This window comes from Lissotriton vulgaris, chromosome 7, assembly GCF_964263255.1.
Source record: "Lissotriton vulgaris chromosome 7, aLisVul1.2, whole genome shotgun sequence".
Lineage (NCBI taxonomy): Eukaryota > Metazoa > Chordata > Amphibia > Caudata > Salamandridae > Lissotriton > Lissotriton vulgaris.
The window spans coordinates 1,114,639,026-1,114,665,815 of record NC_141695.1 but is presented as its reverse complement, the minus strand read 5'-3'; positions in this window follow the sequence as shown (position 1 = coordinate 1,114,665,815).

The window sequence follows — 26,790 nt, the reverse complement described above, 5'->3', positions numbered from 1 at the left end:
TACAGGTAAATGACATGGAAGACTTGGAAAAATGTTTTGCATTTCTCAACAGATTGCCTTGAATACCTTTTTCTCAAGAGACATATTTTGTTGTCTTTAGAAGTTTTGATGTGCTTGTTTGCATTTTTGTCTATTTTTGTACCACTCCTCATATTAAATGTCTTTCTAACTAATTTCATTATTGACCTCATTATTTCTTAACTGAATTATTGAGCATATATATCACCTATTCCACCAAGATTGTATCTGAGGAAGGCCTTATTGCTTTTTATCGGTGAGCTGAAAATTCATTGCAGAAACCAGTTTATCTTTGTGAATCAGATTATCTGGCCCTTGTGGGAGAGTTCATAACTAGACTGTTGCCTCTCTCTCTGCAGACCAAAACTCCACTCTCCAACACCGTGGAACAACCTTACAAGCAGAGTACTAACATAGGGAAGAAGAAAGACTGTTATGCAGTTACACTGCCTGATCCATCAGATGGAAGATGGACCCAACACAGAGGGGCCATTTAACTCAGACGCACTGCATTGAAATGTATCATCACTGAGCTGTAATGTGGCATTCCACAGAAACCTTTTCTCTTTCTGCTTATTTTATGTGTTTATGGTTGGCCTTTGGTTGGGAATATCAAGCCTTCTAGCATTGCATTTGAATCTATTTGGTATCATAGTAATGTATGTAGTGTGAATGAGCTGTGACTATTTTTGTTAAATTTGACCCACATAACGTGGTATACTTTGATTTTTTAGACAATTCTGGGAAATAGTGTATGTCGCGCACATACTAATGGCACGCGGTTGTAACTTTGTGTCCTCAAGAACCTGCAATAGTTTAATAACCCTATGCAGCTTGAACTATTTCTAGAACATAATAATGTGTGGATGCAACAGACATGTTTAAGCTGATCTTTTCCTTGATGTTTTTCATGAAAGCTAATTTCAGAAAAAAATATTCACAAAATAATCCCAAATAGTTCAAGTCTGGATTCAAAGACAAACAAAAATAAAGAGAGAACAATGGAGCTTCGTAAGCTCATTGGTCCATGACGGAGAATGTATTTCTGGTAATAGAGATGGATTTCTCTCTTTTTTCAATGAGCATGCCTTTTCCCTACTTTTGAAAGCTACACTCTTTATTCGTCCAGTAAAATTAAAGAACGTGGGGAGCTTTTGCATTATTTTCTCCTGACGGTTCTCCGTGATTAGCTCCTGCATTCAACAGATAGTTTCTGGAGAGCTGTCTCCCTTCCTGGACCCCATTAATAGACCACAAAGCATGAAGTTGGTTCATCTTGTGTAGTAAAGCCTTGCAACCACTCTCAGTGAATAGCCATGCCCCATATAGGCATGCCGCTATGGAATATATCTATTTTAGAAAGTTGTGCCAGCTGCATGAATCTGCTTACGGAAATGACCAGCCTTTCTCCAGTGTGAATTATTTTGCATTTCTCTTCATCAGTGCGTTGGCTCCAATGGCCTGATTTCCAATTGTCTGCTCATGGAATATCTCTTGGCTGATGGGGGAAGTGCCAATTCCGGAGGAAGTGGCGTAAGAGAGGCAAGCCCCAGCAGCATCCGCAGTGGAGTGGGGCACCCTCTGGCACTGGCACTGGAGGGTCCCTGAGCTGAGAGCCCAGACTGAATCTGGAGCGTGGAGGGCCCTTGCATGTACTTTGCAGGTGGGACCACTCAAGTTTCATTACGCCACTGTCTGGAGTAGAGTGCCCAATAGGAACGACCTCCACCATTCTATCCATCCAGTGGAAGAATCCACCAGGAGATGCCTCCTCTGATGTGAGTAGTTCCTCCAGGTATCAGAGGGGTTTCAGTTATCACCCAACTACAAATCATGCCCTCAGTCTTAAAGGCAGAATTTTTAAGTAAGTTGTAAAGGTGGCAGATCGCACAGCAGAACAGAAATTAAATATTCTCCCAGAGGTAGGGGTCGACAGCACAGGGCTGCAGAACATAATCCATTGACAACCCCTGAGGTGGAAAAGCAGGCTATCCAGTCAATTGTACCACCATCTGGCTGAGAACCGCCAACGTTGAGCGCCGTCCTGCAAATAGTCAATACTGACAGTGCAAGAAATGCTGCTAAGTGTAAAACTTATTTGCAATTCATTACTCTTATTAGAAAAGTGGGCATGTCCACATTCAATACAATTTTAAAACTGCAAAAAAATAAAATCTTTCTCTTTAAAATGTCAAGCCAAAACACTACCTCCTGCCAGCTTAAGGGACCACCAAAAACCACAAGTGAATTTGCAAAGGCAGTAGTCGCTTGGACCATTGGCCCTGGCTACTCACATTTTTCCAAAAGATGGAAAATTTGTGAAATCTATAAGAAAATTGTTAACTACTTTTTTTAGATAAAACATAATGTAATTTGAAAAGTAATCAAAACTATATATACCCATAAAATAGTGTTCGGTGGATGGGATGTTTCATCACAACTACGGTGGATGTTTTGTCCGCCATATTACAGGTGTGTTATAATATATGGCACTAGTAGTATGGTGGACAGGATAGCCGCCAGGTACGGCTCCTCCACAATGGCAGAGGAGCGTCACCCCACTGGCTCAGAGCCAGGAGGTGAAAAATAAAACGATTACCTATAATTGTTTTATTTTTCATTTGCCGGTTCTGCCAGCGTGTGTAGGGAAGGGCAGGTCCGGGGCATGGGAGGGGGTGGATGAATGTGTTGCGCACTTATAAGGGCGCAGGTGTGTTTGGTCAGTCGTCTCAGGCCAGCAATCACACATGCGCACTTAAGTTTCTCCAACTCGGCTGCATTGAACAGTCGGGGCAGAGACACAGCACAGACTCACTGGTCCGAGCAAGCATCTTTTCCGCCCTCTCTGGCCAATCCTAGCGCTGCTATGAGAGCAGTGCAGGGACTGCACAGAAAGTCGGATGCAGCCCCAGTGCCTGCTGGAACCAGGAAGGACGAGGCATGAGGTGGGAGGCAGCCAGCAGCTCCAGGTAAGTGTTTTTTTATTTTTTATTATTAACTTCCCTCCGCGCCCCCTTCACTCACCCTTACACCTCTTCATTGTGTGGGCCGACGCTGATAACCGCCATATTTTGATGGAGTATCCCACCCATCCAACGCAAAATTAAGCCCCTAGTTTCTTTCAGGAATAAAAGTAACCACTAATTTTATTATGTTTATTTTTTGATTTTCTCTATCCTTCTCGCAGGTCCCTTATTATTACTCCTTTAAGATTTTATCAGAAAACAACCACCTCCCCTCCTAAGGAAAGGCATGGCCCTGCAGTAGAAAAGAAATACCGCATTTCGTGCTCACTGCTCATTGAATTAAAACTAAAAAATAAACAAGATTGCACATATTTTATACAAATAACCCATTATAGAACCATTCCTAAAAGTAAAGTAATCTTTCACTTTCATGTTGAATAGCCTATGTGTAAATGTGAGTGTGTCTCTTCTTCAATGCACCAACATTCTTTGTGTTTCTAAATAACTCGTGCCATTCACCACTCATGTAAAAAAAAAAACATAATCAAGATCTATTGTGAGTCAAAATGCTAATTTAGAAATTGTCCTTGTGAAGTGATGTATTTGTTTGTTTGGCTTAGTAATTGTTTAACAGACATGCCAAGACCCCCATTTATCTGCTGTCCAGTAGACCTATTCGAGACTGTAGGTGATTACAGACTACTCCATTTTGACAAATAGCGGCGCCAGCGTTAACCATCTGCTTTGGGGCTTTCTGCCCAGGAATCAAAAGCAAGTCCCAAAAGTAATTTTAAAACCTGTGTTCACATTGTGTCAACTTCAAATAAGTTGTTAATCATGCCAGCTGCTGAACTATTCATTTAGTGAGTACACAATTAAGTGACACTCTAAACAGTAGCAAGGTCTTTTTGGAGAACCATTGATTACATTTTGAAACCAATGCCGATTGAGTGTAAATAAAATTAAATTGTTTCACTGAGGAAGCGTCAACCCTGCTAAAATGTATCTCTGCATGGAGTCGAACTTGATGGTTTAAGTGCATCTTGTAACTAAAAGCAAAAGCATTTATTTGACAAATTGTTAACTTCTGCAAAAAAAAAAGCAAAACCACAAAAATATGAATGATCGAGTGTCTAATAAAACAACTCGTCATTATTATTGTTATATTGTAACAGTGAGATTAATAACAATAAATTGCCAACCCGTTTTATTATTATTATTACCATTATTATATAATTATAATAATAATAGTAATGATATAATCATAACATATTTTGTGAAGAAGGCAGGAGGAAGTCGAACACTTACGGAGACTCTGGACAGTAATATCCACTGCTTTGACACTATGCAATGTGCTTATTGTCACAATTACCAATACATTTATATATATATATATGAGCAAACGCCAGAATGGGTTCTACTGGGGTCCTGCTCTGAAGAAGACCGAAGTTACGGTAGAAATGCATTAGGAAACAGGAGTTTGCCAAATAAATCAGCTGAAACACCGCGTTATGTGTGCGACTCAACTCTTTTCAAAAGAAAGGTGCCTGCAATATAATACGGCTTGGTCCTGCCGTGGAACACCGCACCGGCAAGTAAGGAGCGCCGTAACTGCCCACAATTGGACCCTGTGAAGTTTTCCCGCCGCAAGGCTTTGGGCAGTGGCAGCCGCCACGGACTGGACTGTGGATTTGGCCCCAGTAACGTCGAAAAAGCACTGCTGGGGTAACGCGGAGCTTGTCAAAACGGCAAAAACACACACCCATTGAAGGGAACCTACCATCAGCAGCCAAACAACTACAAAGACCAGGATGCTCGAAGTGAAATGAAACGCCCATCAAAGGGCTGGACAATTAATGCGAAGCACCGATGGCCTTTAAAAGTTGCAAAGCTGTTCGTGATTGATGCCGCACTCCTCCTCTGAAGAAGACCGAAGTTACGGTAGAAATGCATTAGGAAACAGGAGTTTGCCAAATAAATCAGCTGAAACACCGCGTTATGTGTGCGACTCAACTCTTTTCAAAAGAAAGGTGCCTGCAATATAATACGGCTTGGTCCTGCCGTGGAACACCGCACCGGCAAGTAAGGAGCGCCGTAACTGCCCGCAATTGGACCCTGTGAAGTTTTCCCGCCGCAAGGCTTTGGGCAGTGGCAGCCGCCACGGACTGGACTGTGGATTTGGCCCCAGTAACGTCGAAAAAGCACTGCTGGGGTAACGCGGAGCTTGTCAAAACGGCAAAAACACACACCCATTGAAGGGAACCTACCATCAGCAGCCAAACAACTACAAAGACCAGGATGCTCGAAGTGAAATGAAACGCCCATCAAAGGGCTGGACAATTAATGCGAAGCACCGATGGCCTTTAAAAGTTGCAAAGCTGTTCGTGATTGATGCCGCACTCCTCCTCTGAAGAAGACCGAAGTTACGGTAGAAATGCATTAGGAAACAGGAGTTTGCCAAATAAATCAGCTGAAACACCGCGTTATGTGTGCGACTCAACTCTTTTCAAAAGAAAGGTGCCTGCAATATAATACGGCTTGGTCCTGCCGTGGAACACCGCACCGGCAAGTAAGGAGCGCCGTAACTGCCCGCAATTGGACCCTGTGAAGTTTTCCCGCCGCAAGGCTTTGGGCAGTGGCAGCCGCCACGGACTGGACTGTGGATTTGGCCCCAGTAACGTCGAAAAAGCACTGCTGGGGTAACGCGGAGCTTGTCAAAATGGCAAAAACACACACCCATTGAAGGGGACCTACCATCAGCAGCCAAACAACTACAAAGACCAGGATGCTCGAAGTGAAAATAAACGCCCATCAAAGGGCTGGACAATTAATGCGAAGCACCGATGGCCTTTAAAAGTTGCAAAGCTGTTCGTGATTGATGCCGCACTCCTCCTCTGAAGAAGACCGAAGTTACGGTAGAAATGCATTAGGAAACAGGAGTTTGCCAAATAAATCAGCTGAAACACCGCGTTATGTGTGCGACTCAACTCTTTTCAAAAGAAAGGTGCCTGCAATATATATATATATATATATATATATATATATATATATATATATATATATATATATATATATATATATATATATATATATATATATATATATGAGCAAACGCCAGAATGGGTTCTACTGGGGTCCTGCTCCCGTCGTCAGGTGGCGCGTTGATCGGCGAACCCAAAATGCCGATATAATTAATTGTCAATCCACAGGTTGCTTGGAGGCAAACGCGCACTCGGCAATAGGTCTGCTTAAAGAATTTTATTCTTCACATAAACGTTACGCGTTTCGACACTAAGTCTGTCATGTTCACACGTTAACCAGCAAAACAACTTGCCTGTATTAAATAAACAAAAACAATGGACTTAATTCATCAACATAGAAAAAGTACACGTAGTTGAGGCTCGTTGGAGACAGAGGTAAATACGGGTGCCATCTTTGAATGTATACAATAACATCACATAACTATATGTGTTACTCATATAAAGATGCATTTTGCAAAGATTCGAGTATGTCTAGTAAAACATAGATAAGCAAATTAATTACTTATAAGTACTTTCTCACTCTGTATGTAAAAAGCATGTACATCAAGACATTACAAGCGGTCCCCCTGGGGTACATTACATGAGTGCTGCACGTTGACTGATTCAAAAGTAATCTGTCTAGTGCCTATTGGTGGATAGATTACATGCATTGGTTTGCTAATAGCAGTAGGTATATCTCTCACTGGACGATTTTCATTGTGAAAAAAAACGAGCGTGCCAGATTGCAGAACCACATTAAGAAAGAGCAGAAATACTATGCTCCAAGTTTTCATTAAGTCTAGTGCCTATGAAATATACAGAAAGAAGTACTGTGTTAGGCATGCTGTCAATTGTATCCAACCAAGTCCCAGCATTCGTGTACTAGTTTGTACAAGCAGTTAGCCTTTGGAGATTGATTTTCAAAGGCCATGCAAAAGGAAGAAACAAACAGTGAAAAGTGGATTCCTTATCTTAACATGGTGAAGTGACTTCAATCGCCGAAGAAAAGGGTAGGGAAGATGTGAAGTGAATAGAGAAAGTTGTGTCTCCCTTCCTTTCCTCCTGAAAAACATATACAAATAATTAAAATCTGCATTAAAATTGGAATCAAGAAAACTAGATAAGACATACTAGTTTCATATGGACTGCAATGAACATACAATATATTACTAGAACACATCTATTACATATATTGTACATGCATAAATTCAATGACATCAATTTGATTTGTTATTCTTCATAGAGATGAGTTGCCAATTCCTCGTCAAGATTATGGCCCCCGGGAATCTACTTTCTAACTCCATAATCCACTTAGATTCTTTTTTCCTAAGTGCTAGGAGACGTTTGCCTCCTCTTTTGCCCATGTTAACCTGTTCCACTGCATAGTATCTCAGAAGAGAAGTATTAGATTGGTGGAACTCCTCAAAATGTCTGGCTACTGGGTAATGGGTGTCGCAATTAGTGATAGCTCTGAGATGTTCCTGTATACGCTTTTTTGCCATGCATACTGTACTGCCCACGTACCTCATTTTGCACGGGCATTCCAGGATGTATACAACAAAGCTGGTGTTATATGTGAGAAATTGCTTGATCTTACGTTTGGTGGTTTGCCCGGGTATGTCTATCTCTTTCACCATGTAGCTTGATTTGCAAGCTCGGCAGTGGCCACATGGGTAAAACCCTTTAAGTCCCTGTATATGTTGTCTCTTATTGTCCGAAATATCACCTTTGACCAAGATATCCCTGAGATTTCTCCCTCTTCTGTATGTGATTTGGGGTCTTTTTTCCATACCTGGGCTATCACATGGTCAGACTGGAGTATGTTCCAGTTGTCTACTAGTATTTTACGGACCTTATCTGATTTGTGATGAAAAGTAGTTATCAATCTGGTTGTGTTATTCTCATTATCAGTATAGGGTTTGGGTTTAAGGGTTTCAGATCTTTCTACCTCTGCTGCTTTTCTCATGGCCTTTTCTAACACCCATTCAGGATAGCCTCTTTCCCGAAATCTGGACATTATCACTTCTTGTTCTAGCTTAAAGTCTTTCTCATTGCTACAATTTCTCTTAGCTCTGAGTAGTTCCCCATAGGGGATGCTCCATTTAAGGGGGTCTGGGTGCGCACTAAGCGCATGGAGAAGGCTGTTCCCAGCCATTTCTTTTCTGTGTAAGCTGGATGTCAGCTTTCCATTATCAATCTTGACTTCTGTATCCAGGAATTCAACTCGATCCTCACTTATAGTGTAGGTTAGTTGTATATTATATGTATTCCTGTTCAGTTTCTCAATGAAATTTTCTGCTTCATCTCTTGTACCACTCCAAACTAAAAACAGATCATCTATATATCTGATCCAATTTTGCACTTTAGAAAAATCCTCTCTGAGACTCTCATCATTTGTCAGCTCCTCTTCCCATTTACCTACAAACAGGTTCGCGAAACTCGGCGCGAATGCAGAACCCATGGCCGCGCCACAGGTTTGTTTGTAAATTGCCCCATCAAACATAAATATATTATTTTTGAGACACTATTTCATCATCTGTATTAGCATATTGGTATGTTCGTGGTAGCCTATTTCCCTCTTTTTTAGATAATGATAGCTGGCTTCTAAGCCTTGGGTGTGGTCTATGATGGTATAGAGGGCACTCACATCCATGGTGATAAGAAGGAGGCCCTCGGCCCACTGGATAGTTTCAAGTTTGGTTAGAAAATCAGTGGTGTCTTTAGTATAGGAAGGTAGTTGGCTAACGTAGACCCTAAGAAAGTGGTCGACATATTTAGACAAGTTTTCATTTACGCTGCCAATGCTAGAGATAATGGGTCTTCCCGGAGGTTCACATGAATTCTTGTGAACCTTGGGAAGAAGGTAAAAGATAGGAAGTTTGGGGTAATCTTTCTTCAGGAAACGAAATTCATGCCAAGACAGTAACCCTTCATTTTGCCATTCAGTAAGTTGTTCCCATGTTTCTAGTATACTCATGTTGTAGTCATTCATATTACTTTTACAGTAAAATTGTCCCCCATCCAACTGATGTAAAGCTTCTTTTATGTAAAGATCTCTGCCCCACAGTACAATGTTACCACCTTTGTCTGATGGTCGTAGAATGACATTTTTATCATCTGCAAGGGAAAAAACGAAATCCATTTCTTTCTTGGTTAAGTTCATCTCGCCTTTTCTCGTATATGAGCGAGTATGTTTTCGGTGCATGAGTATATATATATATTCACTCACATTCACTAAAAAAAACAAAGGTTACAGGGCCATTATATTTAGGTTCTGAATTTACATGCACAAAACCATAGAGCTTCAGCTTTTATAGTTAAGATTTCAAGGTAACTTTAAATCACTCCCCCGCCATGCACAGTTTTTGCAACAATAATTTTATTGTAAATGTTGCAGTGATAATATCAATGACGCTATAAAAGAGCAATGAGGTAATATGTGGGGTAATTCGCTGTGCATGGAGAGGGTGCAAGTTAATATTACCTTAGGGCACGAGTTACAGTTACTTAATATAACTTTAACTATAACAGTTGAATTTCTGTGGTTTTGCGCTGGTAAATTCATAACCTAACTATAACATCCCTGTAACATTTGGTTTTTTTCATGAATTTCTAAGGTTTTTTAAATGCTAATTTCTAACTATAATTCCGTGTATCCTTTATTTTTTTCAGTGAATTTGTATTGTTTTTTAAATGCACTGGGGGTTGCTAATCCCACACCAATTTTTACTGCTTTCTCCTTTATCGCCCCCTGTTTTTTTTAATGCTTTCTCCTGCTTTTGCCTCACTTTTTTTTTAATATAATTTTTATTGAAGCCAGAAATTTTCATCAAAAACATAGAAATATTGCATCATTACACCAAATTCATAATACTCGAATAATATATTCATAATACAAGCCACTAGGATCAATAAAATGCATTTGCACAATCAGAATCTCATAAAAATTCATAACCACCACCCAAACTATAAATAAATCTTAAAAACCCAATTCCACCCTCTGCAATTAATCAAATTAGCTGCCCCATATCTTATTACATTTCTTAATACTTCCCCTCCGAAGTGCAAAAGTAAGTTCGCTTTTCTTCACTACTTTCATCTTATGACCCTATTCCAAAACCAAGGGAATCAAGTCTGTTCGCCTTTTTTGCAATAGGAGCGACCTGGCTACTGCCATTGCTATGTTTAAAAATGTTATCATCGGATCTATAAAAGAAAGGTCAGGATCAAATCCCCTGAGAACTAATTTCTCATTCACTGCCAGTTGGACGTTGCATTCTTGTCCCAGATAGCTAAATAGATCTGCCCAGTACTTATGAATTCGGGGACAACTCAGCATGATATCAGACCAATTAGCTAATGTATGATATGTACAAAGGAAACATTGGGAGGACTGGTTAGGATATATTTTAAATAAAAAATGGGGAGTTAGATATGATAACCATTTACTAAAAAACAACATCCTACGCCAATTTGCCCCCACAGTGTACTAAAATAATACTAAAATTAAGTTTATTAATAGTTGACCAAGTATGGGATGACATTTCTAAATTTTCATGATCCGACCATTTTTTAATAGCTTTTAGCTCAAGATCAGCTCCCTTAATTGAGGCTAAATATTTCTTCCAGGCACCCGGTTTCTTATCCAATGCCCTCACTAATAATTCATCTACCAACTGGCTCTGTTCAATTAAAAGAGAAGAATCAATTTCTGTAAGATATTTATATAAAGTACTATAAGAGTTGGCCAAAATAAATTCAGTAGGAATTAAATGTACTATTTCAGCTACCCTGACCCATTTACCATTTCGCAAAAAATCCAACACTTTAATAAATCCAGCCACTGCCCATTTTTATGCCTGATATAGAGGTTCTCTTACCCCCACCAAAGGGAGGATTCCGTCTGGCAATGTAGCTGAATTAATTGCCGGAATGGAATATTTTTTTAACAAAGCCTGTCGTTTTTAAAAAAACCAGAGAAGGCACTTATAACAGACCAGTTTCGGGGATCTAAAAATAGGCAAGGGGGAATGGATTAGACTATCTTCACAGAGTAGGTTCATAACATAATTACAATAAAGCTTTGGATGTGGTGAAAATTTGAATCTAGATAAATATTGTACAAAATACACATAATAATAATCCCTAAGGTTGGGTAGAGCTAACCCTCCCTGATCCACATCTTCATATAAAGTGCTAAGTGCTATGCGGGGTGTTTTCTTTGCCCAGATGAAAGCTGTAAACATAGACTCTACCTGTCAAAAAAAGAACCCGAGAAAGTGCATGCTATAGTAAAAAAAAGAAAATTGAATAATGGAAGAACCGACATTTTTATTAAGGCCACTCGCCCTAAAAGAGAGAGGGGGAGCATGCTTCACCGAGCAAACAGGCCCTGAACCTTCTTAAAAAGAGGAGCAAAATTTAATTGATATAAATCATTGACAGATTCCGAAAAAAATAGCCCTAAATATCTCTTTTGACTAATATTGACAGAAGCAAGAATATCGGGATGCAAATCTAAGGGTACGCTACCACATTGCAAAACTTCGGTCTTCCCTTTGTTGATACAGTAACAACCTAAAGCCTCAAATTCTTCAAACAACTCGAAGACTTTGGCTTAAACCTCAATTCTTGGTGTAATTATAAGCATGATGTCATCTGCATACAGTTTTAGTTTTGGCATTGATGTAATTGGTGGGCAAATCTCAGCACAGTTCCGAATGGCTATTGCCAAGGGCTCAATAAAAAAAGCAAAGAGAACTGGCGATAAAGGGCACCCTTGCCTTGTGCCTCGTTTAATTACTAACGACCCTGCCACGGCCGTATTGATAAATACGTTAGCGACCGCATCGGTATACAGATTACGGATCAACATATAATCTGAGATGGAATGCCGAAATGCTGCAAAATTGTAAACAGTGTCTCCCAAACCACAAGGTCAAAAGCCTTTTCGGTGTCTAATAATAAAACTAAGGCTGGTATCCTCTGTGTGTCAAAGTAATCCAAAGCCTCTGTCAAGAAGTGAGTATTAGTAGCCAGCTGTCTGCCAGTGATAAAACCATTTTGATGCAAACATTTGGGTTTTTTCATGAATTTCTAAGGTTTTTTAAATGCTAATTTCTAACTATAATTCCGTGTATCCTTTATTTTTTTCAGTGAATTTGTATTTTTTTTCAAACGCACTGGGGGTTGCTAATCCCACACCATTTTTTACTGCTTTTTCCTTTATTGCCCCCTGTTTTTTTTATGCTTTCTCCTGCTTTTGCCTCACTTTTGACAGTTTTCTCCTCCCCTCCCCCCTGTGTTTAGCTATGGGGACCACCACCTCCCTGAGGCTTTATGTAAATATTGGAGGGGGCAACATGGATCCCCTTCCAAGCGGTCAATTGAGCCCAGGGACAACTACCTCCCTGGGACTTCTTTTTGTGAAATAGAGGGGGGCCAGGAGGACTCTCCTCCTGGGGCTCATTGAAAGCCGGTGCACCATCACCTCCCCGGGGCTTAATATGTAATTTAAAGAATGATAAAGGGAGGACCTTGGGTACCCTTGGGGACCACCAATTTGCCAAGGCCAAATCTTTAATTGAAAATTGGAGGGGGGTCCACACAGAACAACCAATGCAGATTTTGGCACCGGGAACCCCATTTCCTCGGGCTTGGCCATACGTACATTGGGGAGGGGGGCTGCTTGGCCCCCTCCCGGGGCTGTTTTCAGTCTCAGTGACCCCATCCCTAAGGACTGACCTTAATTGAATGGGGGAGGGAAGTTTGACAGCTCCAGCTTGCAGAAAGCGGTGTTATGGTGGCTTTTGCTTGGCAGGAGCTGTCAGCTCCCACCAAGCAAAAGCAAACAGCTACCTTCCAATGGGGGGGGCACCTTGGAAGGTAGCAAGAGATGGCTCTGAGGGTGGCGGTCCGCAAGGCTGTAAATGGGGGGCCTCCTCCATTGTAGAATTTAGCCCCAGGAGATGGTAGTCCCCAGGTCGCGGGTGGACCTTGTGGGCCTGCCACGCATAGATTTTTAAATGCCCATGTGAGGTGGCTCTCCCCAGAGTTGCGAGGGGCCATGTGGTAACCCAGCTGTTCTTTATAAACATTTGCCCCAGGAAGGTGGCGGTTCCCGGGGCACAAATCTAGGACAATAAAAACGGAAGAAAACTGAGAAACTACATAAAAAAACATATTTTCTTATGTTGTTTTGTTCATGATTCCATTTTCAAGGCTCTTCGAATTTGCTACAAACTTTGGCTGGGTGACTTCAGGCAGAGTGTTTGGGGATGAGGCAAGTAGATTGTGCTCTATCGTGATTGGCTGCATGTGCACCCCATGGGCTGGCACGGGATATGCATGATGCTCTTGCAGTTAGTGATAAACACCAATTCCAGTGTCCTGTTGTTGGTTGGCCAAAACATTTTTAAGGCATGGCATGGACTTAGAGGTTTTTCAACTTTCAGACCAGGATAAAGTGCCAAGGCTACGAAAGAAAGACACAACCTTAATATGCATTTTTCAAAGGTTTCTCACACTTTTGAGTGCAAAATTCATGGCCCCAATGGCACTGCAAAAGAATATACCCATCCTCATGGAGCTCCGTTCAGCAGTCATGCCCCTCTGAAAATGATTTAACTCTGAATGTTTTTTAAGTTCAAAAGTCCAACTGCTTATTGAGGAATAGTTTACATTTTTTAGAATCTCACTCCATTAGTAGTGGCACCATACAGGGCCTACGTTTCATTCAGCCACAGAATTTGACTGAGGCAAACCTACAGCCTCTGTCTGAGCTTGCTCAATTGCTAATCGGCAGTGGAAGTGTCTCCTGGAACCCATTGACTTACATTGGGTTTTGGCCCAACTTGTTTTCTGTTGCTAATTTTAATATTTTCATAAAACTCTATAACTCTTGATGCCCTTAATGTTTTATTGCTTTAGTGTCACTGTGCTCATTAAATTGCATTCTTTTTTTTATTTAATTGGTTTGGAAAGGCTACCTAATGTGCTTCATAAGGGCGGTTTTGATAATGCGTGAATTAACTCAGAGGCAAGCCTGTCCCATTCACCAAGCAGGCAGGGGTAAATCCAGGATTTCTCAAAGAAGACTGTTTTAACTTCTAGGTGATGAATTGTTAACCTGCAGATTAGGACTGATGTAACACTTAGATTGTATAGGGGAAGAGTGTTATGCTGCAGCATTTTAGGATTGCGGGCTGCATATAATGGGTTTCCTAGCATATGGGCAGGATTGCCATCTAGTAGTCTTAAAATACTACTTCACATTCCCTTTACACATTCCAAAGAACCCTTCGGATAACATTATGAACTCTGCAAGTATTCAAATGTGTTACTAATGTACTCTAAAAGTGCCAAGGTATATCCAGAAATGTATTTGAATATGAATTCCCCCACAATAGGCTAACATTAAAATGTTCTTCAAAAGAATTGCTAGATCTTAGTTTTTCACTCAATATTCTCTTAAAAAACTCAATTTTTATTTTGAGGCCCTATTAAATCTTTTCAAAATTTGCAGTTTTGGGTGACAATTGTTTTTGAATAATAATGATGTTTATGATGAATATAGTCATAACCGGTTAATTATTAATGGTGCACCTGAAACAATTTTATTTAGAGGTTTATAAGTGTGTTTATTAACATAGTTTATTTATACCACATTAAAGTAGAGAGACAAATTTATTAATAAGGAAGCTTTTTCTGTGTTCTGTTTATCCTGCTCCCTGCTCATTACCCCTCCCAATCAATGTCCTCCTGCATATCTTCTCCTCCCCACAGTCATCCCTGGCACAGAACACTGTGACGCAATTGATTATTTTATTAGAGAGCGTGTATTGTGAATGAAACATTTGCTGTGTTCCTAATGTAACAAGCCTTTAAAATGCAATAGGTCTCGCAATTGTGAATCTTTGAGCAGTTGGCACTGTAAATGGCAGTGCCCTTTATCAAAAATAAAAAGGCATTGTTATTTACAATACCAACAGCTCAAACCTTCGCAAAAGCAACACCCATTGCATTACAGAGTGTGGTGTCCGTGAAGCGAGTGCTTCGCTCATTATTCAAATTAAAAATTTTAAAAAGAAAGAGCGCGGTGTTGCTGAAGCGTCGCCGCACTCATTACTAAAGTTTTTAAAAAGTTATGAAACCAAGCGTGGTCTCCCTGAAGCGGGCGCCGTGCTCAGTATTAAAGTTATTTTCTTTAAATTGAAACCGAGCGCGGTGTCCCTGAAGTGGGCACCGCACTCAGTATTAAATAAAAAAAATAATAATTAAACAGAGCGCGGTGTCCCTGAAGTGGGCGCCGCGCTCAACATCAAAGCTTTTAAAAAAACATTTAAACTGAGTGCGGCGTCCCTAAAGCAGGCGCCAATCTCAGCATCGAAATAGAAAAAAAAAGCAGCCACCATTGTCTCCATCAGTGCCCATTATCAAAATAGTGCTCACCCTCTAGATAAAGCCGACCGTGTAACAAGCCAAGTAAAAGGACCAGTCGTTATGGGCGGAAAAAAATGCAGCCAAGGTGGTACCAAGGCAGGACTAACAAGTATATTTACGAATCAGAAGCCACCATTTAAGAAGGAAATTGACATAAAGCCAATGATAAATATGGGCAGAGAGTGAGCGGGGCTGCTAGTGCATACCCTAATAAAGCATGCCTCGCAGAGCGAGCAGTGCATGCATGCTGCCACTAGGCTCCACCTAGAAATGTGAAGGACACTTCCAGTGGAGGTTCTGATGTAGGCTTGTAGTATGAGTCTTTGAATATTTTTCATATTGTGTTCTACACTGCCAGACTGTACTGTTGCTGTGGAAGGTTTCATCTGCCTTAGAAATAGGTTAGTGTTATAATTACTGCTGTGACTATCATCATTCTGATTTGCTCAATATATGTTATAACTAATCATGTCATGCTGAATTTGCAGGTTTTGCTTATTATTTATCTGCAAAATGTGTATAAAAACCCTTGGTTTTGAGGGTGAGCCAGAGAATTTATTTAATCTACTAGAGAATCAGCCTTATTATTCAGGGACTTTTCCTGTTCTTTTAGGGATGCTGTCCATTTATTGAGAGACTTCCTATTCTATTAATGATCTTGTCTTTATGTCTTGTTGTTGCTTATTGGGTTTTGAAATAATTCTGTGTTCTGACTTTGTACTCTGTATGAAAGCCTTCATCACATTGCTACTCTCTGAATTGTCTATTTTGAGATTTTGTAATAAAACACTTTCACTTTTCATTGATCTACAGCGGTTATTGAGTAGTCCCAGTCACTATTTTATTTTACTCTTCTAAATTGTGGGGCCTAACACAGTTGCGGCCGGCATGAGTAGGGGACAGGTTAATAAAATAAAATAAAAGTTTTCTTCCCGGGTCCTGCGCAATCTCAGCTCCTGGCCGGGTCCGGTGGACCAGGAAGCAGGCAGTCTCCCTCCCCTCCCCTAAGCCAATCACAATGCTGCAATGGTAGCGTTGTGATTGGCTGGGACGCCGACCGCACAGGCGTCTATGGGGGAGGCCATTTTCTCCATTTAGGCTGCATGCAGCCTACATGGAGAAAAGGAAGAGTGCACATAACTGGTTTGGTTGCCCCCAGATGGCCGACCAAACAGTCAGGGCCCACAGCATTGGGCTAGCCACACCTCCCCTGCCCTCAAGCAGACCCAGCCACCTGCCCACTCCAAACCAAACGCATTTGCTTTCTCGCAAAATTAGAAGCAGAAACATTGTTTTTAAGACACACTTTATTGACTTTATATTTTGTCAAGCCTTGTGCAAGCATTGGTACAGTTTGTACAGAAATAAGTTAGAAAAAGCGTTTTGACATGAGTGATTGAATACCAACAAGTTACAGCCGATTTGTCATTATTATCTTACGTAAGTTGACAATTGTATGAGACTGCGTGTTTCTTCCATTGGTACTGGCTTAATATATCTAGAAATATGGTCAAAGTGACAACAGACCGGTCCCATCCCTCCCTACCCCACCCTCTGATCTGGCTCACCCCCGGTTTGGATGGTACAGACGTGTTGTTCTGTCTCGGTTGCCTTTATACGAAATGTAGTGGCCCGTAATTGTCAGGGTGTGGTATTATGCATCGGTCTTAATGCTTGACCTGAATGCTCCATTTAGTGTGAAGCGGAGATAGCTCTCTTATGTGCCTTGTGTTGAAAGGGGGGTTCACTGGCTTTAAATGCTTCCAACATGATATCGGTGTTTTTCGCAGTCCCCGGTACTCCTCTTGTCTAAAGACTGCGCTTTCTGCTCCACCCCAACGAACCACCTCACCCTGCCAGGTGTAAACTGTTGGGGGGGGCGTGCCGATTTCCATTGCATTGTTATGGTGCATTTTGCTGTGAGTAAGACTAGGTCTGTGAAGCGAAGCAGTATGCAGCTTTCGGCTGTGTCCCATGTTGTGAGTCCTTTAATGTTTCCTTTGATTTGTGTGACTTCCGACCAGAACTCTCTCAGGCGGGGGCAGGACCATAGCGTGTGAAAGAAGTCTACCTCTTCTACCTGGCATTTGGGACGACGGAACTGCCTGTTTGGATACATGAGTTGTAACCGGTGCGGGTGAGGTAGGCCCTATGAAGGATCATGTACTGTATTAATTTAAATTTGGCATTGCTTGTTACACCTTTTTGTGATACTCCAAGAGGGTGGCCCATTCCTTATCTGCCAACTCATTCTCCAGGTCTCTAGCCCATTTGTCACGTAGTCCAGTGAGGGAGGTTACTGGGTGTGCCTGGGTTCCCTTGTATAACCATTTTATGAAGTGGCGCCCTTCGCCCATTAAGTACACGGCGTGTATGAGCTTGTGTGTTGGGGGCTCTTTCCTGTCTGGTGCCCAGTGTCTCCTCTCGTATCGGGTCATGGCGGCATGTAACATAAAGAGATTGCGCGGGGCTCCATATTCCAGAGCAAAGTTCTCATGATCCATCAGGACATCGTTAGCAAACATTGCTCCTACTGTGGTGACAACATCTCCCGACCAGCTGAGAATGCTCCATTTAGTAATCAAGCCAGTGGGAATAGGGATTCCTAATGGGGGCGTGTTTTTGGGGTATGTGGGGGCGCTGGTGCTTGTATGGCAGTGCCTGTTTCCAATATAAAAGAGCTATACGTAAAAGCAATGGGCTCTCTGGGGATCGTGGTCCGGGGTAGTAGTAGGGTATGCAGGGCATCTTGGTTGAGGGCTTGCACAGTGTAACTCACTTTGTGCAGGTTGCGCCCCGCAAGCCAGTTCGATAGCCATTGAAGTTGGCTTGCAAAACAGTAGGTGCAGAAATCCTGCACACTGAGCCCCCCACTGTCTGGTTCTTTAGAAAGCAAGGGACCCCTTTAGAAACAGCTAGCTATAACATAGGGAAATGAACTAGTATAGGAAGATTATAGCTAGAGGAAACCATGTAAGTCAGGTCTATTAATAAGAATACCTCTCTGTGTGTGGAGTATATAAATGTATTCAGGAAGCACCCTTTAAAGACAAAGTGTACACATACGGAAAAAATTAACATAATAGATTGATTTACTTATTTTTTTATATATAGTTCATGATTCATTTGATATTATAAAAATTCAATTATACATATAGGATTCAAATTAGTCATTCCAAAAAATTAATTTCAACAGTCAGCATAGATATATACAAATCCATATGATAGACGAAACGTTGATTCAGGCAGTGCAGCAGATGTCTACAACGCACGTTTCGGAATACACGCCTTCATCAGGTAGCCGTCTATTGCACTATAAAATATACAATACAAATATCAATGTTACAGTAAGGGTGCCTATGTATTACATAGCAAGATTATAACTAGAGGTATTCAATAATGAACTATTCAATATATATCTTCTTGCACTACACATTACCTAGAGAATTAAAGAGTCGTCAAATCTTATAACCATATGTACATCAATGAATATCTTCACACAGTAAGTAGGAAAAACCAAACATAGAAACACACATATATATACATAATAGAAAAATATATTCTTATTTACATTTATATACATAGATTTATTAAATGTCCTCTTTCTAATAAAATGTTCAATATTTACATATCTAGGCACATTAGAGAATCTAGACTAGCAGTAAGGCATAAATAACAAATGTGGAACCTGCAGACAACTCAGATGTTCATATACGAAAACTTGGATACTCTTACCATATAACTTATTCTGGATATCGACAATGATGTACTATGTCTTCAACTGTGTCTCTACTTCAATGAAGATTCTACACGACTGTAGATACACGCAGGAGTGTATAATCTTGCTGGGGGTAATAAAGTCTTATATTATTGTCATGTATTGATAGACCTACATGAGAGTTAAGAAGGTTTTGCATAATAGAAGTTCAGGCTTTATATAGTAAAAAGAGTACTATTGACTGGTATGTCTCAGTCGGATATAGCGTATATATCTGAAATCGTTAGTATAGGCATACAAACTGAGAGTCGCTGCCCTCAATGTACGAACTACCTGCTCGTAAATATCAATACTGAGATAAAGAAAAACTTCCTATCTACCTATATTCAGACTGGAAGGATATATTACACATGATGGCTCTATAGAAATGTGCCGCAGTTGTAGATATTTCAAAGTGGTGGATGTATAACAAAGGGCACTGCACAAGATACTAAGAAAGTAAGTATGCATCAAATCTGTCTCACTATTTACTCTTTACTGATGCTATATGGAAAAGATATATATATTCCACTTACTGGGTAGGGGTATCTCAGAAGATGGAGCCGTGGGAATCACACTAGTATAGGTAGACCGTACTATACATTGTCTATATGTGGATAAAACACCTCCTACAATGAATAACTTAACCCCTTCCATGCTCATGACGAGCTCAGCTCGTCATAAGGCACAGTTGAGCTGTGCTGATGACGAGCTGAGCTCGTCATGAATATAGCCTAAGTACAATTTCCAAAAAGGGGGTGGTGATGAACAGAGTGTCTGAGTTAAACAGACCACTCTTACCCAGTCCAAAGATCAGGGCTTGATCCATCACCGTTATTTATCTCACTGCCCCATCCCAGCTCAGAACCTGGCTATATGCAAATCAGTCTGTCCCTGGCCCAGTGCATCATGGGAACAGGGCAGACTAAACTACCAAGCCAATTCTTCACCAGAAAGGAGACACGCTACCGGGGACCGGTTTCTGGCATTTCAGCCTTCTTCGGCCCGGCTTGCTTGAATCCTGATGGAGCAGTGAGAAAGGGACTCATGTCTGAGTATACCCTGCCACACCTATAGTGGCCAAAAACGATTTACAAAAAGGGGGTGGTGATGAACAGAGTGTCTGAGTTAAACAGACCACTCTTACCCAGTCCAAAGATCAGGGCTTGATCCATCACCGTTATTTATCTCACTGCCCCATCCCAGCTCAGAACCTGGCTATATGCAAATCAGTCTGTCCCTGGCCCAGTGCATCATGGGAACAGGGCAGACTAAACTACCAAGCCAATTCTTCACCAGAAAGGAGACAAGCTACCGGGGACCGGTTTCTGGCATTTCAGCCTTCTTCGGCCCGGCTTGCTTGAATCCTGATGCAGCAGTGAGAAAGGGACTCATGTCTGAGTATACCCTGCCACACCTATAGTGGCCAAAAACGATTTACAAAAAGGGGGTGGTGATGAACAGAGTGTCTGAGTTAAACAGACCACTCTTACCCAGTCCAAAGATCAGGGACTTGATCCATCACCGTTATTTATCTCACTGCCCCATCCCAGCTCAGAACCTGGCTATATGCAAATCAGTCTGTCCCTGGCCCAGTGCATCATGGGAACAGGGCAGACTAAACTACCAAGCCAATTCTTCACCAGAAAGGAGACAAGCTACCGGGGACCGGTTTCTGGCATTTCAGCCTTCTTCGGCCCGGCTTGCTTGAATCCTGATGGAGCAGTGAGAAAGGGACTCATGTCTGAGTATACCCTGCCACACCTATAGTGGCCAAAAACGATTTACAAAAAGGGGGTGGTGATGAACAGAGTGTCTGAGTTAAACAGACCACTCTTACCCAGTCCAAAGATCAGGGCTTGATCCATCACCGTTATTTATCTCACTGCCCCATCCCAGCTCAGAACCTGGCTATATGCAAATCAGTCTGTCCCTGGCCCAGTGCATCATGGGAACAGGGCAGACTAAACTACCAAGCCAATTCTTCACCAGAAAGGAGACAAGCTACCGGGGACCGGTTTCTGGCATTTCAGCCTTCTTCGGCCCGGCTTGCTTGAATCCTGATGGAGCAGTGAGAAAGGGACTCATGTCTGAGTATACCCTGCCACACCTATAGTGGCCAAAAACGATTTACAAAAAGGGGGTGGTGATGAACAGAGTGTCTGAGTTAAACAGACCACTCTTACCCAGTCCAAAGATCAGGGCTTGATCCATCACCGTTATTTATCTCACTGCCCCATCCCAGCTCAGAACCTGGCTATATGCAAATCAGTCTGTCCCTGGCCCAGTGCATCATGGGAACAGGGCAGACTAAACTACCAAGCCAATTCTTCACCAGAAAGGAGACAAGCTACCGGGGACCGGTTTCTGGCATTTCAGCCTTCTTCGGCCCGGCTTGCTTGAATCCTGATGGAGCAGTGAGAAAGGGACTCATGTCTGAGTATACCCTGCCACACCTATAGTGGCCAAAAACGATTTACAAAAAGGGGGTGGTGATGAACAGAGTGCCTGAGTTAAACAGACCACTCTTACCCAGTCCAAAGATCAGGGCTTGATCCATCACCGTTATTTATCTCACTGCCCCATCCCAGCTCAGAACCTGGCTATATGCAAATCAGTCTGTCCCTGGCCCAGTGCATCATGGGAACAGGGCAGACTAAACTACCAAGCCAATTCTTCACCAGAAAGGAGACAAGCTACCGGGGACCGGTTTCTGGCATTTCAGCCTTCTTCGGCCCGGCTTGCTTGAATCCTGATGGAGCAGTGAGAAAGGGACTCATGTCTGAGTATACCCTGCCACACCTATAGTGGCCAAAAACGATTTACAAAAAGGGGGTGGTGATGAACAGAGTGTCTGAGTTAAACAGACCACTCTTACCCAGTCCAAAGATCAGGGCTTGATCCATCACCGTTATTTATCTCACTGCCCCATCCCAGCTCAGAACCTGGCTATATGCAAATCAGTCTGTCCCTGGCCCAGTGCATCATGGGAACAGGGCAGACTAAACTACCAAGCCAATTCTTCACCAGAAAGGAGACAAGCTACCGGGGACCAGTTTCTGGCATTTCAGCCTTCTTCGGCCCGGCTTGCTTGAATCCTGATGGAGCAGTGAGAAAGGGACTCATGTCTGAGTATACCCTGCCACACCTATAGTGGCCAAAAACGATTTACAAAAAGGGGGTGGTGATGAACAGAGTGTCTGAGTTAAACAGACCACTCTTACCCAGTCCAAAGATCAGGGCTTGATCCATCACCGTTATTTATCTCACTGCCCCATCCCAGCTCAGAACCTGGCTATATGCAAATCAGTCTGTCCCTGGCCCAGTGCATCATGGGAACAGGGCAGACTAAACTACCAAGCCAATTCTTCACCAGAAAGGAGACAAGCTACCGGGGACCGGTTTCTGGCATTTCAGCCTTCTTCGGCCCGGCTTGCTTGAATCCTGATGGAGCAGTGAGAAAGGGACTCATGTCTGAGTATACCCTGCCACACCTATAGTGGCCAAAAACGATTTACAAAGAGGGGGTGGTGATGAACAGAGTGTCTGAGTTAAACAGACCACTCTTACCCAGTCCAAAGATCAGGGCTTGATCCATCACCGTTATTTATCTCACTGCCCCATCCCAGCTCAGAACCTGGCTATATGCAAATCAGTCTGTCCCTGGCCCAGTGCATCATGGGAACAGGGCAGACTAAACTACCAAGCCAATTCTTCACCAGAAAGGAGACAAGCTACCGGGGACCGGTTTCTGGCATTTCAGCCTTCTTCGGCCCGGCTTGCTTGAATCCTGATGGAGCAGTGAGAAAGGGACTCATGTCTGAGTATACCCTGCCACACCTATAGTGGCCAAAAACGATTTACAAAAAGGGGGTGGTGATGAACAGAGTGTCTGAGTTAAACAGACCACTCTTACCCAGTCCAAAGATCAGGGCTTGATCCATCACCGTTATTTATCTCACTGCCCCATCCCAGCTCAGAACCTGGCTATATGCAAATCAGTCTGTCCCTGGCCCAGTGCATCATGGGAACAGGGCAGACTAAACTACCAAGCCAATTCTTCACCAGAAAGGAGACAAGCTACCGGGGACCGGTTTCTGGCATTTCAGCCTTCTTCGGCCCGGCTTGCTTGAATCCTGATGGAGCAGTGAGAAAGGGACTCATGTCTGAGTATACCCTGCCACACCTATAGTGGCCAAAAACGATTTACAAAAAGGGGGTGGTGATGAACAGAGTGTCTGAGTTAAACAGACCACTCTTACCCAGTCCAAAGATCAGGGCTTGATCCATCACCGTTATTTATCTCACTGCCCCATCCCAGCTCAGAACCTGGCTATATGCAAATCAGTCTGTCCCTGGCCCAGTGCATCATGGGAACAGGGCAGACTAAACTACCAAGCCAATTCTTCACCAGAAAGGAGACAAGCTACCGGGGACCGGTTTCTGGCATTTCAGCCTTCTTCGGCCCGGCTTGCTTGAATCCTGATGGAGCAGTGAGAAAGGGACTCATGTCTGAGTATACCCTGCCACACCTATAGTGGCCAAAAACGATTTACAAAAAGGGGGTGGTGATGAACAGAGTGTCTGAGTTAAACAGACCACTCTTACCCAGTCCAAAGATCAGGGCTTGATCCATCACCGTTATTTATCTCACTGACCCATCCCAGCTCAGAACCTGGCTATATGCAAATCAGTCTGTCCCTGTGCATCATGGGAACAGGGCAGACTAAACTACCAAGCCAATTCTTCACCAGAAAGGAGACAAGCTACCGGGGACCGGTTTCTGGCATTTCAGCCTTCTTCGGCCCGGCCTGCTTGAATCCTGATGGAGCAGTGAGAAAGGGACTCATGTCTGAGTATACCCTGCCACACCTATAGTGGCCAAAAACGATTTACAAAAAGGGGGTGGTGATGAACAGAGTGCCTGAGTTAAACAGACCACTCTTACCCAGTCCAAAGATCAGGGCTTGATCCATCACCGTTATTTATCTCACTGCCCCATCCCAGCTCAGAACCTGGCTATATGCAAATCAGTCTGTCCCTGGCCCAGTGCATCATGGGAACAGGGCAGACTAAACTACCAAGCCAATTCTTCACCAGAAAGGAGACAAGCTACCGGGGACCGGTTTCTGGCATTTCAGCCTTCTTCGGCCCGGCTTGCTTGAATCCTGATGGAGCAGTGAGAAAGGGACTCATGTCTGAGTATACCCTGCCACACCTATAGTGGCCAAAAACGATTTACAAAAAGGGGGTGGTGATGAACAGAGTGTCTGAGTTAAACAGACCACTCTTACCCAGTCCAAAGATCAGGGCTTGATCCATCACCGTTATTTATCTCACTGCCCCATCCCAGCTCAGAACCTGGCTATATGCAAATCAGTCTGTCCCTGGCCCAGTGCATCATGGGAACAAGGCAGACTAAACTACCAAGCCAATTCTTCACCAGAAAGGAGACAAGCTACCGGGGACCAGTTTCTGGCATTTCAGCCTTCTTCGGCCCGGCTTGCTTGAATCCTGATGGAGCAGTGAGAAAGGGACTCATGTCTGAGTATACCCTGCCACACCTATAGTGGCCAAAAACGATTTACAAAAAGGGGGTGGTGATGAACAGAGTGCCTGAGTTAAACAGACCACTCTTACCCAGTCCAAAGATCAGGGCTTGATCCATCACCGTTATTTATCTCACTGCCCCATCCCAGCTCAGAACCTGGCTATATGCAAATCAGTCTGTCCCTGGCCCAGTGCATCATGGGAACAGGGCAGACTAAACTACCAAGCCAATTCTTCACCAGAAAGGAGACAAGCTACCGGGGACCGGTTTCTGGCATTTCAGCCTTCTTCGGCCCGGCTTGCTTGAATCCTGATGGAGCAGTGAGAAAGGGACTCATGTCTGAGTATACCCTGCCACACCTATAGTGGCCAAAAACGATTTACAAAGAGGGGGTGGTGATGAACAGAGTGTCTGAGTTAAACAGACCACTCTTACCCAGTCCAAAGATCAGGGCTTGATCCATCACCGTTATTTATCTCACTGCCCCATCCCAGCTCAGAACCTGGCTATATGCAAATCAGTCTGTCCCTGGCCCAGTGCATCATGGGAACAGGGCAGACTAAACTACCAAGCCAATTCTTCACCAGAAAGGAGACAAGCTACCGGGGACCGGTTTCTGGCATTTCAGCCTTCTTCGGCCCGGCTTGCTTGAATCCTGATGGAGCAGTGAGAAAGGGACTCATGTCTGAGTATACCCTGCCACACCTATAGTGGCCAAAAACGATTTACAAAAAGGGGGTGGTGATGAACAGAGTGTCTGAGTTAAACAGACCACTCTTACCCAGTCCAAAGATCAGGGCTTGATCCATCACCGTTATTTATCTCACTGCCCCATCCCAGCTCAGAACCTGGCTATATGCAAATCAGTCTGTCCCTGGCCCAGTGCATCATGGGAACAGGGCAGACTAAACTACCAAGCCAATTCTTCACCAGAAAGGAGACAAGCTACCGGGGACCAGTTTCTGGCATTTCAGCCTTCTTCGTCCCGGCTTGCTTGAATCCTGATGGAGCAGTGAGAAAGGGACTCATGTCTGAGTATACCCTGCCACACCTATAGTGGCCAAAAACGATTTACAAAAAGGGGGTGGTGATGAACAGAGTGTCTGAGTTAAACAGACCACTCTTACCCAGTCCAAAGATCAGGGCTTGATCCATCACCGTTATTTATCTCACTGCCCCATCCCAGCTCAGAACCTGGCTATATGCAAATCAGTCTGTCCCTGGCCCAGTGCATCATGGGAACAGGGCAGACTAAACTACCAAGCCAATTCTTCACCAGAAAGGAGACAAGCTACCGGGGACCGGTTTCTGGCATTTCAGCCTTCTTCGGCCCGGCTTGCTTGAATCCTGATGGAGCAGTGAGAAAGGGACTCATGTCTGAGTATACCCTGCCACACCTATAGTGGCCAAAAACGATTTACAAAGAGGGGGTGGTGATGAACAGAGTGTCTGAGTTAAACAGACCACTCTTACCCAGTCCAAAGATCAGGGCTTGATCCATCACCGTTATTTATCTCACTGCCCCATCCCAGCTCAGAACCTGGCTATATGCAAATCAGTCTGTCCCTGGCCCAGTGCATCATGGGAACAGGGCAGACTAAACTACCAAGCCAATTCTTCACCAGAAAGGAGACAAGCTACCGGGGACCGGTTTCTGGCATTTCAGCCTTCTTCGGCCCGGCTTGCTTGAATCCTGATGGAGCAGTGAGAAAGGGACTCATGTCTGAGTATACCCTGCCACACCTATAGTGGCCAAAAACGATTTACAAAAAGGGGGTGGTGATGAACAGAGTGTCTGAGTTAAACAGACCACTCTTACCCAGTCCAAAGATCAGGGCTTGATCCATCACCGTTATTTATCTCACTGCCCCATCCCAGCTCAGAACCTGGCTATATGCAAATCAGTCTGTCCCTGGCCCAGTGCATCATGGGAACAGGGCAGACTAAACTACCAAGCCAATTCTTCACCAGAAAGGAGACAAGCTACCGGGGACCGGTTTCTGGCATTTCAGCCTTCTTCGGCCCGGCTTGCTTGAA